Consider the following 13,741-nt stretch of genomic DNA (forward strand, 5'->3'; position numbering starts at 1 on the left):
AAGAGCACAACTTGATCAGTTGAATTTGGATGGAGATTCTGGGGATGTTTATATATTAGATTATTATTATTATTATTAGTTGTTGTTGTTGTTGTTATTGTTGTTGTTGCTGTTGTAGTAAACTTATTTAGGAGGTATTTATCTCATCTGATTTTCTCTTTATAAACACTTTTGGGTGTGTAAGATGAAGACACATCTATAATAACATCAACATTTCTTTTTTTCTTATGATATGAAAGTATATCAAGTCTGCATCAATTTTTTGGTGATATAAATGACTGATGTCTAGGATGTCCCAATGAGTCTGGGTCCAATTTTCAACTATACATATTATAAATATGAGCAATAACTCATGATCTAGTGGCCTAAGGAATTTTATAAAAATAGGACTAATGATTTGTTGAGCCAGCAACACTGGCTCCCACTGTAAGTGGGAACTATTTTGGAACAAAGCTGAAGGAATTTGGAGAATTTTGTATAAAATAGTAACAAAGTAATAGAGATTGTAACAACTGTGAGCAACTGAACAAAATCCTGTTTACCACCTGAATAATTAAAAAAGTATTAAATACTATTTTCCTCTTGCCATAGGAAGTTCAGCATGGAGAACTGAAAACAGAATGAAAAGTAGAATCTCAAAAATCAGAAGTGTATATGGACAGAAGGAAAAAAATGCATGTTAAGGAGATATATTTTATTGGGTGGAAAGGGGAGGATGTCAGGAATGAGGGAGAAAATGTTTGACACAGTAACTTTGAAATGGGATTTAATAAAACAGAGAGTGAAAATTTAGTGATTCATGTTTTCCTAAGTGCTTTGTAACTTTTTCTAGTGCACAAATGTTATGCAGCCTTTTGGGAAATACCTTAGTCACAAGCCAGTCTGGAAGACTCCACTCTATGAAAACAGACTTTCAAAAAATACATAGTTGCCTGAAATTAGGTTTTGAATTGCAAATAAATCTTAAGAAATATCAGGAATCCAGAATATTATTTAAGTCATTATGAGCTTTGTGTATTCAGCAGATTTTTTCTAACTTGTGGATTTAAAGCTTTGGAGACAAGCTTGAAATATTTGGCTGAAGTATTTTCACTCCTCAACTGAACTATAAAATGGGAGAAGATGGGATTTAATGAGTTTAATATAAACTTATCATTCTGATAGACTTGTATGAATTATGAATAGCAAATTTCCAATTGCAATACTTACCACTACACTGTTGAAAGAATTATTGGCATCTGGTGCCTCCAAAGATTAGCAGTCACATTGCCTAATCAGTTTGACTAGGAGAGAATCGTTAAAGTAGGAAAGGTAATCTGGTGTGCAGATATGTTCAAATGGGCAGCAAGGAAAATATATAACCTCAGAGCAGTTTCATTTAATTTAGGGAAATATTCTGCTGCTGATCTAACCAGACATGGGTAACAATGAAATGATTACATGGCAAACACAGTAGTAAATAAATAAATAAATAAATAAATAATTAATTAACTTTGAATACATTTATTTACTTTATTTATTTCAGTCAAAAAGTAGTCAATTAAAATGAATTTCACAATTTCTCTCTTCCTCCAGTGAATGTATTAATTCTGTAATTTTGGGAATGCAAGGAAGGACAGATGAGTTTACTGATTGTCAGACTGATTGATAACTGATGAAGAAAGCATGCATAATATATATAATATATATAAATATATATAAATAAGAATTATTTATTCATGTTAGAATACATATCTCCACTCAGACACACACACACACACACACACAAACACAGAAAGGAATAAACCATCCTTTTCTATAGATGTTGACAGCTATGAACATATGCATTACAGATTTAACTTAAACTAGAGATAATATGTCAGTAGCTCAGGCAGAGGCATCATAAACAAGCTATTGACTTCCATTCTCATTCTGAATAGCACAGGGTGAATCCTGAATTATTTGCCCTGCAAAATATAGGATTCACCATGTCACTTAAACAACAGACCAAGAGGCCTCTGACTTTATGTTTTTTTCCCTAGACTATCACAGAAGTCCTTACTACAGCACCTGTGAGGCTGTTTTTCTTATTCTGGAATGAGCTTATGAAATAGGTAAAATGAGGCCCAACAGAGATGTATGTGCTCCTCTCCACTGACTGCAATCAGGTCATTTATAGCCTGGATTAAAGCCATCCAACAGCCCTTGACTTTGGAAATAACTACTAATAAATTAATTTGGAACAAGTAATTTCTTGCATTTTATTACTTATACATAATACGAAAAAATGCTCTTAAAGGATAAAATCATCTTTTGTGAATCACAACCTGGTACAGAGGAGTACTCTATAAGTCATGGAGTATGTCCTTAGGACAGGGCTTCAAGCTGAGAGTTTGAGGCATACCGTCCTTGAGGCTACAACTTTCTTCATATTATTCCTTAGCTAGTGTTAAAAGAGGTTTTTACTTCCTCTGGCAGAGGTTGCAGAGGCTGCTGGTATAGATGCAGAAATTGGGAAACATTTTATTTCTTTTCAAAACATGCTTCTGACAGTCCCAGCTCAATCTGGGCCTGCAAAGTTCTCTAATTTCTGCACAAGATTCAGAAAATTTCACCACTTTCTCTGAACACAGATATTTTTAAGAAAGACCCTTCTGTCAAGGTCATGGAAACTGCAGCACTGTTTTCATCTACCTCTCCTCCATGCAGGTCTGCTTAACAAGACTGGAACTGACAGAATGTCTAAAGCCAAAACTAACTGTTTTAAGAGCAGGGTTGTAACAAAATCCCTTAACCCCACCTCTGATTAATTATCAATTACTCTTGGGGAGATACTGATGAACAAAAGAGGAGAATTTTTCATAATCAGCAATTGGAATAATCTCTCCTGCAGAAACGGTGGATTATCCAACATTGCACCCTTCTATGATATGGCTGCTCAGGATGCTAAACCATCTTGTCTAGACCACGTTTTTGACAGAAAAGATTGGACTGGATGATCCTTGAAGTGTCTTTCAACCTGGTATTCTATGATTCTATGTTTCTATGAATACACCATGTTACATTTCATTGTGCTTTCCAAATTTCAATGAAATAATTTTAGAAAAACTTCTTTTAATGTGCCGTATTTTAGTAAATACTTTCTGATCAATCAAAATTTGATATTGTTAAAAAAATGCCCAAAGTTTTAGAGAACCATTTTTTTAAAACAGACTCATGAACTCCAAGGTATTTGTTTTAACTCTTGTGCTCTTTCTGTTGAAATGTTATAAGACATAAGCAAATTCGTGATATACATGTAAATAGAGTGATTTTAATGTTAAATACCAAATGAAATTATTTAATTATACACACATATGTAAAGAAAAATTCATGCATGCCTACACATACATGATACATTTTTATCCCTGTTATGTGCATACATTATATATGGCATACAGGACATGAAGATTTTGCCCTAATTACTGTCTATTAAGACTTAAGAATTAGAAAGTTTGGGGGTTTTCAGTTACATACTAGAACTTATATAACATGTTTAAAAATGGAATTGTGATGAGAAGATGTTAAATGAGATCCTGACTAATTTTTTTTTTTTTTTTTTTTTTTTTTTTTTTTTTTTTTTTTTTGTTATATACTGTTCTCTCATGGTCTGATAATAATTTTTCCCGAGCAAGCAGATTTTTTATCTTGGTGCACCATGGCAGCATTTCAGAACAGACTGACATTTACCATAAATTTATCACTGTATTTCTAAAGATGGAGATAGAGAACATTATTCATTTTCCTGTCAAATAGACATTTAATGGAAGCTTGAGGCTTTGTCCTGTGTGAGGTAAAAGAGAAAAAACCCTCAAACAGCAAATTAAGAGCAGGCTGGGATTTTTATTACTTTGGAGCAAAGTTCTTAAAACAAGGCCAATGAGACTATAACCAGAATGAAAAAATTAATAAGACATTCTAAATAGAATCCATTTCAATGGCTTATAGTCAAGAAAATATATCATTGTATTTTAAGAACTCTGTATAGTTAAAACCATATGGGAACTTTTACAGTTCCTTTGGCATTGGCATGATGCACAATTTTTTCCTGCAGGAAAACATAGAAAGGTGATATGTTGTCGTCAATAAGGCCTTCCAAGGTTACCCCTATTTACACAGAAAGAAGGATGTTCCTGTGTTTGAACTGGGGCCAAACAGCATAACTCTGTCCAGTTCTGAGAAGTGTGATAATAAAAAAATGATATAAAGTATTACATGTCCTTTTTCTTAGAATAAGTTTAAAGAAGAGCAATGTAAAAATAAAGGTGTTTTAGCTAAATTCATAGTAATTCTCTGTAGATTAATAGAGCCCATTGATCTAGAGAAAACATTTGGGCAACTAGGACTAAGGATAAATACACAAATAACAGCAATTAGACACTCCAACATGTATTTTGTTTACACTCCAACATGTATTTTGTTTCTATTTCATTATATTTATTTTAATGAGACAAGACTATCTTGACATACTGTGTGATTTTTTTACCATAAAATCATAATATATAGTTGTCAGATGTGTGGGAACACTATAAAATAATGAATTAGGGTTAATAATTTCAATGTAGCATAAATTGCTGACTGGTAAGGGAAAACTATTTTCATTAAATTTGACTATTAAAATTATATTAAAGGAAATAGCAGTGGGTTTTTTTCTAAAAATGTTATTTTACATGGCTTTAGGAGGGAATGTGATGCTTTCACTAGCATCAGCTACATTAGCATGTAGCTTTTGATACTTTCATCCCAATAGGTGTCACCTAGAACTCTTATTCAGAATTACTTTAATGATATTCTGTAGGGTAAAGTTGATTTTACTGTGTCTGAGTGAATCTAAAACTGTATTGTTAGCCAAGATCACATTGACAGCATACTCAAAATTTATACTTCAAAAGAGAATGTATATTTCTGGTTTTAGGCTTTTGGCTTAGCTGAATATTATAACATCCATGTTTTTCATTAAGTGGAGTCTGGAATTTAAACAGCTAGTTAATCTTCTTCTGCTATATCAGAGGACTTTACAGCAGCCATTTCTTGTGAAAAACACTTCTATTTAGAGAGAATTGCTTGGAGATTACAGACGTTCAAAAATAGTTATTCAATCTTTAAAGACTTTTTAAAATCCTTTTGACTTCTCTCAACATATGCATAAAATATACTTCTGACAAAGCTCAGTAGCTAGGCACATGGAGAAACATGCAGATTTCTGAGGAAATCAACTTAGCTAAGTCTGGCATTGTTTTAGCATCTCAGTCTTCAGAGTCATTTATTATACATAGCCAAAGAGAACATCATAAAATGGAACAAAACTTGAAAGACTTTAAAAACTAAAATTATTACTATTGCTTTTTAAACTAAAATTAATGATAATAGCTCTGAAATTAACACCTTGATATAGGATACAATCCAGGGCAAAGGGTTCAGTGGCTACAAGAAAAAAGTTGAAATAGAATAGTACTGAAGGTTATTAACACTGCTGCAAAGGAAGTGGACAGTGTTTCAATGTGAAGTTGTACAGTACAAATAACAACTATGTAACAGGAAATTTTATTTCATTCTATGTAAAATGAAATTTTCCCTGCTGCGATGTGTCTAAAGTAGAACTGAATGAATGCATTCTGTCTTAGAAAGGTATATAATTCTTATCAGGTAGGAAAATGTAAAAATTTGCATTTTAAGGATTACTTGACATATGTGTCATATCAAAAGTCCAAAAACCAAATAGCATTTCCATTCCTAGCCTCATAATACTCAACCTAAAGTTGAAAATTTGACTATCATGCATCCTCATTGACAAAAATATCTAACACAACCTAATCATTTCCATCTCTAATTCCAGGTGGCCTGTACAATTTTATGTCCAGTTGCCATACTTTTTTGGTGTGATTATGAAATTATCTATGCATTTCAAAATCTCTTTGAAGACAGAATAACTTATTTAATTAATTAATTTCTAGACTACATCCAGCATTGTACCCAAAATAGCATGAATGTAGATCTGATTTTATATCCACAGTAAAGAAAAAAGGCCAATATAAGCGAATTTGAGTGTTGAAAAATCATTATTCTTATTTATACTTATAACATCTTGACATTCTTATGGTCACTGAATTTTCTATAAACTTGTCATTCTGTGAGGTGTTTCCCAAACCTGCAAATAGGAAGAAAGAGAAAAATCCAGGAAGAAAACTAAAACTTTCTGTTCTATAAGCTTAATACTTGGATTCCCAAATTGATTTGTATGCACTGTTGCTATTAATAGCACATCCCTTTGATATAAAATTATATTTTAGCAATGTCAGGTACAGTGGCACAGGAACAGGTGCTGTGTGGCTCAGCTGCTGTCCCACTGCTGTGTGCAATGCCCCTTGCAAACATTCTGTTTGTAACTGCAGCCCGGGACTTTATGGCAGAGTGTTTGACACAGCTATTTATGGTAGTTAATAGCTACATAATGCACTTATCTCTGAATAACTGATTCTGCAGACAAAGGGAAAAATGGAAAGAAATATTTGGCTTGGGTCATACTAAAACAAATGAGCCTCCTTATTTCTTCTGAATGAAAACAGTACAAATACTTTAGTTTATATCAAATTAGAATCCAAAGAGATTTTAGTTTAGTCTATATCAAAGATGTTATCTTAGTTTATAGCAAATTAGCATCCAAAAATATTAGCATCTTTCTTTTAAACTCTTTTTTTTCCCTATTGTTTTAATTTTGATCTCTTAGCTTTGCTCTTTGAGACCAGTTTTAAGAGCAATATATGAAGAAAACTGAGTTTGCACTGGGGTTGGGCTCAAAGTCTCCTCTGCTTTGCAATACACCTTGTGGCTTCCCAGGTCTCCATGACACTTTCACTAAGTGAGAATCAGCTGTGGTGGTGCATCTGATCAGTTTATGCAGAGTTAATTGGCAGGTTAATCAGCACTGATTGCTCATCTGAAGGTGGCTGAACTCAGCCCAATTCTCCCTCACTTCTCCTTCAGCCTCACCACAATTGATCACATTACCTTTCACACCCCTATCAAGCTGTTCATTTCCTAAGTCTTTAAGAGTTTTATTCTGCTTGAAGTATCAATTTAATGTTAAATGTGTGTGAAATCTGCCCATGGCTACAAAGGGCTATAAAGATGAACTAAAAAGGGATTATTGCATTGCCTGTTTTGATTTTAGGTAGATTTATTATCCCAGTCATCTTGAAATGAAAGGGCAAGAAATTTTTTTTCCAAATTTCAGGACAAACACTTTGTTCAATGTACTTTTTTTCAACAGAAATATTCTCCAGTTGCCTGATGACAACAATTTATTGATTGTTTTGGAGAAAAATCTGGAGGTTGATTAAATCTGATTTGTCAGATTCAGTCCTATATATTTTTAGCCTCTAGTCCGTTGTACAGAGCTTTTCTACTGGATATGTTAAGTCTTGAAATACAATAAGAAAAACAGCAGAATAATTTAAAGTAGTATTTCATGCCAGCTGAAAAGAATTCCAAGGAAAAAAAGAATACAAATGATTTCTGGAAATAAAGTGTGTGTGCCCTCTTTAGCAGCAGTGACAAATCCCCACCCTTCAGGTAAGTGGGTTTAAGGGCAGTGACTGAAATATTTTCTCCCTCCTGATGTTTGAATATTGTGCAACTCTGGAGACTTTCTAATGCCTTAAATATAGATAAGGCAAGAAATGGGACATACTAAGGTGCATATCCTGTAGAGCAGCAGAAAAAGAGCTTGAGCTGTCACAGAAATCTGTTTTAAGGTCAGCCAGGCTTGATTTGACTGTTGTGGCTCATGACAAAGTTGGGGTGGCTTATCAGCTGCTTTCTGCATGGTGGCTTGTTTGTGATTGTCATGGAAGTGTGGATGGGATGCACATCCTTACTGTCAAGCTCTGTGTCTCCTAGTGTATGTCAGAAGGGACAAGTAAGTTAAATGAGAAGCTAAAGAAGGAAGGGAAAGAAAATTCTCAAGCTCTTGTACTGATGGTGGACACCAGTACAGTGCCTTGCCTTGGTGCTTTTTGCTGTACTTTTAATTCTTCTGCAGGCTATAGATTAATACAAATAAACCCTAGAAGAGAAGGGGGCTTGGTGATAAATAAAAGATATTCCTTACTTCGAGGGTTAGGGGAATTAGAAGGATCTACGTATTTATTCCTAGAAAAAAAATAAAGCAGAGAGACTAACACACCTAGCATTTGTCTTGTATATTATATATTAGATTACCTGAGGAAACACTAGAAATGGAATATATGGGGACTCAAAAATGTCTTCCTTGTGAGTTTTATAAATTAGACAGCTAAAGTTCATTTAATCAACTCTGTTTTCATCCCATTCCTCTTATCCAGAGAACAATATTCCCAGGGCAGACAGTCATGCACAGTATCTGTTTGGCTTGCCATGGACAGCTGGGCAGCCTCAGGCATGCAAGATGCTCATTAATGCTTGCTCGCTGCAGGTCTCCCCCGTGCTCACCCATGAACACCTTCTTCTGTTACTCATGAACAAAATATTGTGCTTGTATTGAAATTCTCAAAACTCAGTCTTGCAGAAGTGCTCTGAGTGTACAGCTGCTCTCTGCTTCCAACAACTTCCATGTAGCATGATGCCCACAAGACATTGTTCTGGGAAACACTGAGGACAGACAGCAATTAGAAATTCCTAGTAGCCTGTGGTGAGTGCCAGATGTACGTTTACCTTTAGGTACTATCAACCACATGTAGCTTGAGGTCCTGCTTGCAAAGGGAAAATCATAGACATTTTCCAGTTCATGAGGAAGCTTGTAAACAATTTTCCATATTCTCCAAAAGTGTTTTTGCATATCTTTGGAATTCAAGGCTTATTAAATAGCTAAATGTGATGAGGAATGCAGGCAGAGGAATCTAATGAAGTTTCAGGCCATTTTGATGAGGACATTCACAGATGCCCCAGGAAAGCTATTTGCACTGGGAATATGTTTTGGGCTCAAGTTCTTCCAAAAATTGCAAATCTCCATGATAAGTCCAAGAAAACTGACTCACAAGTTGAAATATTTAATACCTTATGGCCTTTTAACCTCATACTTTCCAAGAACTTGTTGGTCTATATATGAAATCTTAATAGCTAAACCTCTCTCTTGACTTTCCTCACGTGCTCCTTCAGCCCTTCAGCTCCTCTTTGCTAACCACCTGGCCTTACAGAATCAGGATGTGTGCCTTATTCTTGGCAATCACTCTTCTTAGCTCCCTGTTTAGCCTTTCTCTCCCTTTCTTGTTTAATAAATGCATTGATTTAATTTATTAAATTTTAATTTAAAAAACTCCAGACTTGCCTTATAGCCATCTCTCTTTTTTGTTTATTTCCACTGTCCTTTTCCTGCAAGGCTTGGACAAATGTTAAAGATATTTAGGCAGAGCTAAAATGATGGCAGAGAAAAATGTCAATAGAATTTGTGCAGGGTTTACAAAGTTTTCTGTCTGAAGTTGTCAAGGGAGCTGCTGTGCAGGTATAAGGTAAACCATTCAGACACCTGGGGATTTTGCACATCTAAACCTGGAAAAATAGAAGATTGAAGATTAAGACTTTAAGTGTCTTCTGAGATCATGGGGAGATTGCTGAGATAAACTGCAAAGCCAGACTTAGTGGAGCAGTTCCACCTCCATAACTGATTTCATGAACAAAACCCTAGACATAAATAACTATCTAAATAGTTTTGAAACAAGCCTTGAAAGTCAATTTGCTTTAATGAATAACGATCCTTCAAATAAGTTGTCTTAAATTCTGAAAATTCATAATCAAAATGAAAATAAATACTTGTGTATGTAGTAAGGATATCAAAACTTACTGTTCAATTTAAGCTAATATGACAATGCATCTGTTAAATATAATGGATGTGTTCTGTCAGTCTGAGATGGCATTTTTCCAAATTAGTTTTCTATGAAATTTTATTCCTTATTTTCTACTGTTATCAACTCAAGATATTTTTTGGTTGATGTGACTGTTGCTCATTTAGAAAGGGTAAAAACTGTGTTAGCCCTTAGCTAGAAGTTATTTTCCTTCTGGCTGATGGTGAGGCTTTCTACTACTGTGCTGAGCATCACTAGAAAGGATTTAATTGTCCTGAATGCAAAATGTCTGTGCATATGGCTTCTCCAATATTGTAGCAATAAATCTGTCATTCTGTCTGTAATTCCAAATGTTTGGAACTTCCTTATATGATGCTATCTCATCAATAGATCACATTAATGCCCTGTGGATAAATAGTGCCTTCCAAAAACTAAGATTTGTAAGATTAGACTTGGAAATATTCTTTCCCCAAAACTGGTTTGTTCTTCACAATATTTGAAACATCAGTGAATATCAGAAATTTCAGCAGCATGCATAGTGGCAACACCTTCAATAACGTTACTGGTTGATTTTGTACAGATTTCAAAATAGGTTTGTTATATTTTTAATGTGCTTTGGGGGTGAATGGGAAGAAGGTAAGAAAATGCTCTCAGGAAAAATCTGTTCTTTGTTGCTCCTAAAAAATTCAAAACGTTGGCACATTTTTATTCAAAATACATTTTAAAAAATTATGGAAAAAATATTTTATTATATTAAAAACTGTTGGAAATCTTGGTTTTCTAGAAGGCAATCATGGTCTTCTTAAATGAAAGATCTTGTTGCAGCAGTTAAAAAGAGACATAACTTAGAATATGTTAGACAAAAGAATAAATCACAAAATCAAAACCATTTTGTTTGGTGTGGACGATGGTCTCTTTTGTCACAAACTATCTCTGATGAAAAACCAAACAGAAAGTATTTTCATCTTTTCATCTTCCTGCTTTGGGCTAGGGGGTTGGGCATAGAACTCAGGACGTCTGAGTGATCCAAGCTGCTGCAAAGTATGAAAGAGCCCCGTGCAAACAGACACAGAAAGGTCAGGATTCCCTCATGGGGCACAGACACATCACAAAGATGACTGACTTCCCAACTGCTGCCACTTTGGGACACTCAATTGAAACCAGATTCATGGCTACTTACCAAAATTTTAGAACCAAAAATAGTTGACTAAATCAGTCAGAAAGCTGGGAACAAATGTTTTGAGGCAGAGGAATCTTGATTAGCTTTAACTCATTTAGTGTCAATAAACTGGAAAAATATATCATCAGTCTTAAAAAGTAGCTGGAAAACAGATTTTCTCCCCCTCTTTAAAGAGGCTCCTGATGTTCCTTGTTGTTTTCTGAAGTGGTAGCTGTGATCAGAGCTTTGGAGATAAGTATTAAGATGCAGTGGAAATTAGTGTCATGGATTCATGGAAGCCAACCACAGAGGATTTGTCTGATATTTTATGTAATTTGTTGACAGGAACATTATGAAAATCCTAGAAGAAAGTGATCCAAGAGCAGGAGAGAAAGACTTTTCATTCTGGATTGGGGACCAGTATGGGGGAGGATGTGGGGGGAATTGCTTCAAAGACAGCAATTCTTAGAAGTGTGGTTGAAACTTAAAATGAAAAATATGCTTCCCTGCTCCTTGTCTGCTGGAGAAAAAAAAAAGAGAAAAGTTTCAGTAGTATCATATATTCTTAAAATAAAAACTTGTTCCCTTGACAATTCCAAGCATCATTTATAGCACATTCCTTCTGACTGCACTGAGGATGTTTGTCTGATAAGGATGTTCTATAAATTAAAAATACATATATATACTCTAGTATATATACTTAAGTGCACAAAAAAAATGTAGATTTTCCTACTGATGTAATAAAGTAAAAAAATAGTAAAAAATATTGGTAACTATTATAACTGTCGTCTTGCCCATATGGAAGGAACATGTTTCTAGGAAAATAAAACAAGTTTTAAAAATAGCATAATGAATTCACCCACTTGCTCTTTCCTTGAAGACTAAATACTAAACTGGCTTATAAAACAAAAAGCGTTTCTTAATGCAAAGAGATATTAATCTGATATTTAATAGGTTTAATATGTTCTAATGTGTTTTAAAATAGACTCTTTTCATTAAAAAAGTCAATGGGAACATCAAGTTAGACTTGATAGTTTGTTAGAAAGCTATAAATCCAAACTGCCATGTGAATAGAGAATTCAAGAAATCACCATGTTCGATCTAATCTCTCTCAAAAAGGTAAGAAACTTAAAATTGCTGAAGAAACATCTAATATAATTACATTAAGTTAATCCAAACAGTAATTCTTCTGAATATATCAGAAATTTCTGAATGGAATTCTCTACTTTCCTGTCTCTGTCAGTCAGGAATTTTGGACTGAGTTTGTTCCTATCAAGATCATTGCTAACTGGGGATGATTAGGACATCAGTGTTAAACCTGAAAATTAATGTATAAAGAAATGTATTTTAAAAGTCTCATATCTTTCTTCAGTCATAAAATAACATCCATGTAAGTAAAGCTATTTTTTTTTCCCAATTTCCAAGGGTCAGAAATGTTCTAGGTCAGACTTGGAGTTCCTTGTAGGTGTATTTGGCTGTATCCTTAGAAATTACTTTAAATCCCTGAAGAGAGAAGGATCCATGTACATACCAAATGCCAATATAATTAATCTGGGAAAAACATGCACATTTGAGTGTCTTGTTCTAACATGGGGATATACTGATCTGTGGGGAAATATCTAAGAATAAAACTATAAAATGGATTAAAAGAAATATTTAATTGTATTTTTAATTAATATTAAATTATAGTATTCATACTTTTTTTTCCAAAAGTAGAACGAAAACATTTTTGGTTTATTTCTATCTGAAAAGGACTATGCAGCCTTTGGCAAAAGGAGCTGAGTTTAAAACACAGACTCTTTTGTTCCTGACACTTTTGTTCTCTTAGAAGAAGAGAAACCCCAAGTTTTCAAGTTACTTATGGTATCACTGCTTCGTTAGCAATAAGTCCCTATGTACTAAACTGAAATTATCTCAAAGTATTTGAAAAAATTATTTTTTAGTCAATATTGATAATAAATAAATGTTGGAAAAGCCTTCAGTATCTATATGCATTTTTTTGTGGGCTGTTTCTGTCATCTGGAATGGATGTATGTGTGGGAAGTTTAACAAAATCACTAAGTAGAATGAGAAAAAATAAGGATGTAGCAGTTGTGGGGCCCTTGTCACAGAGAAGAATTTGGAAGGATGTTTCTGGAGCTCCTACTTGAGTTCCTGATCCCATCCGCTCCACCCAAACAAGTTTAGTGCTGTTTGCTTTCTGTCTGGTACCCACTCTAGTATTGGTTCCTCTCCATTGGAGGGAAAAGATGAAAAAAAAAATGTTTTGGTTGGGAGACCATGAAGTTTTGCAGTTATGGTGGTCCTTGGAAGAGACAGAAATATAACCTTCCTGAGTGGACCAGCATCTAGAGCTATGCCTCTCCCACCTCCTGAAGGACTATTTTGGCCACTGGGCTCCTACTGGAAAACCACTGGTTCCATATCTTTTCAGCCTTCCCTGAGCAGATCCACAACACAGTGTTTATCAGACTTTAAAATTTGCATGAAGATTTATTCGTATGGTTATTGTGGGAAAATGGAGGTGATGGACCACTGTCTAAATTTCAGGAAGCTTTTCAGCCTCTAAATCCTCTCTCAATGTGCTAGCTGCCATTTCCCATATTCTCTACACCTAAGACATGATAACAATTCCTATCACATTAATATTTTTTACGTCTGAAACTATTTGGATCTGGAATTTTCCAGAACTACTTTCTGGGAAATAGAAAGTTTTGTCTAACATTTTGAGTAGACAGTTCAACTG

This window comes from Melospiza melodia, chromosome 2 (genome assembly GCF_035770615.1).
Source record: "Melospiza melodia melodia isolate bMelMel2 chromosome 2, bMelMel2.pri, whole genome shotgun sequence".
In the NCBI taxonomy this organism is placed as follows: domain Eukaryota; kingdom Metazoa; phylum Chordata; class Aves; order Passeriformes; family Passerellidae; genus Melospiza; species Melospiza melodia.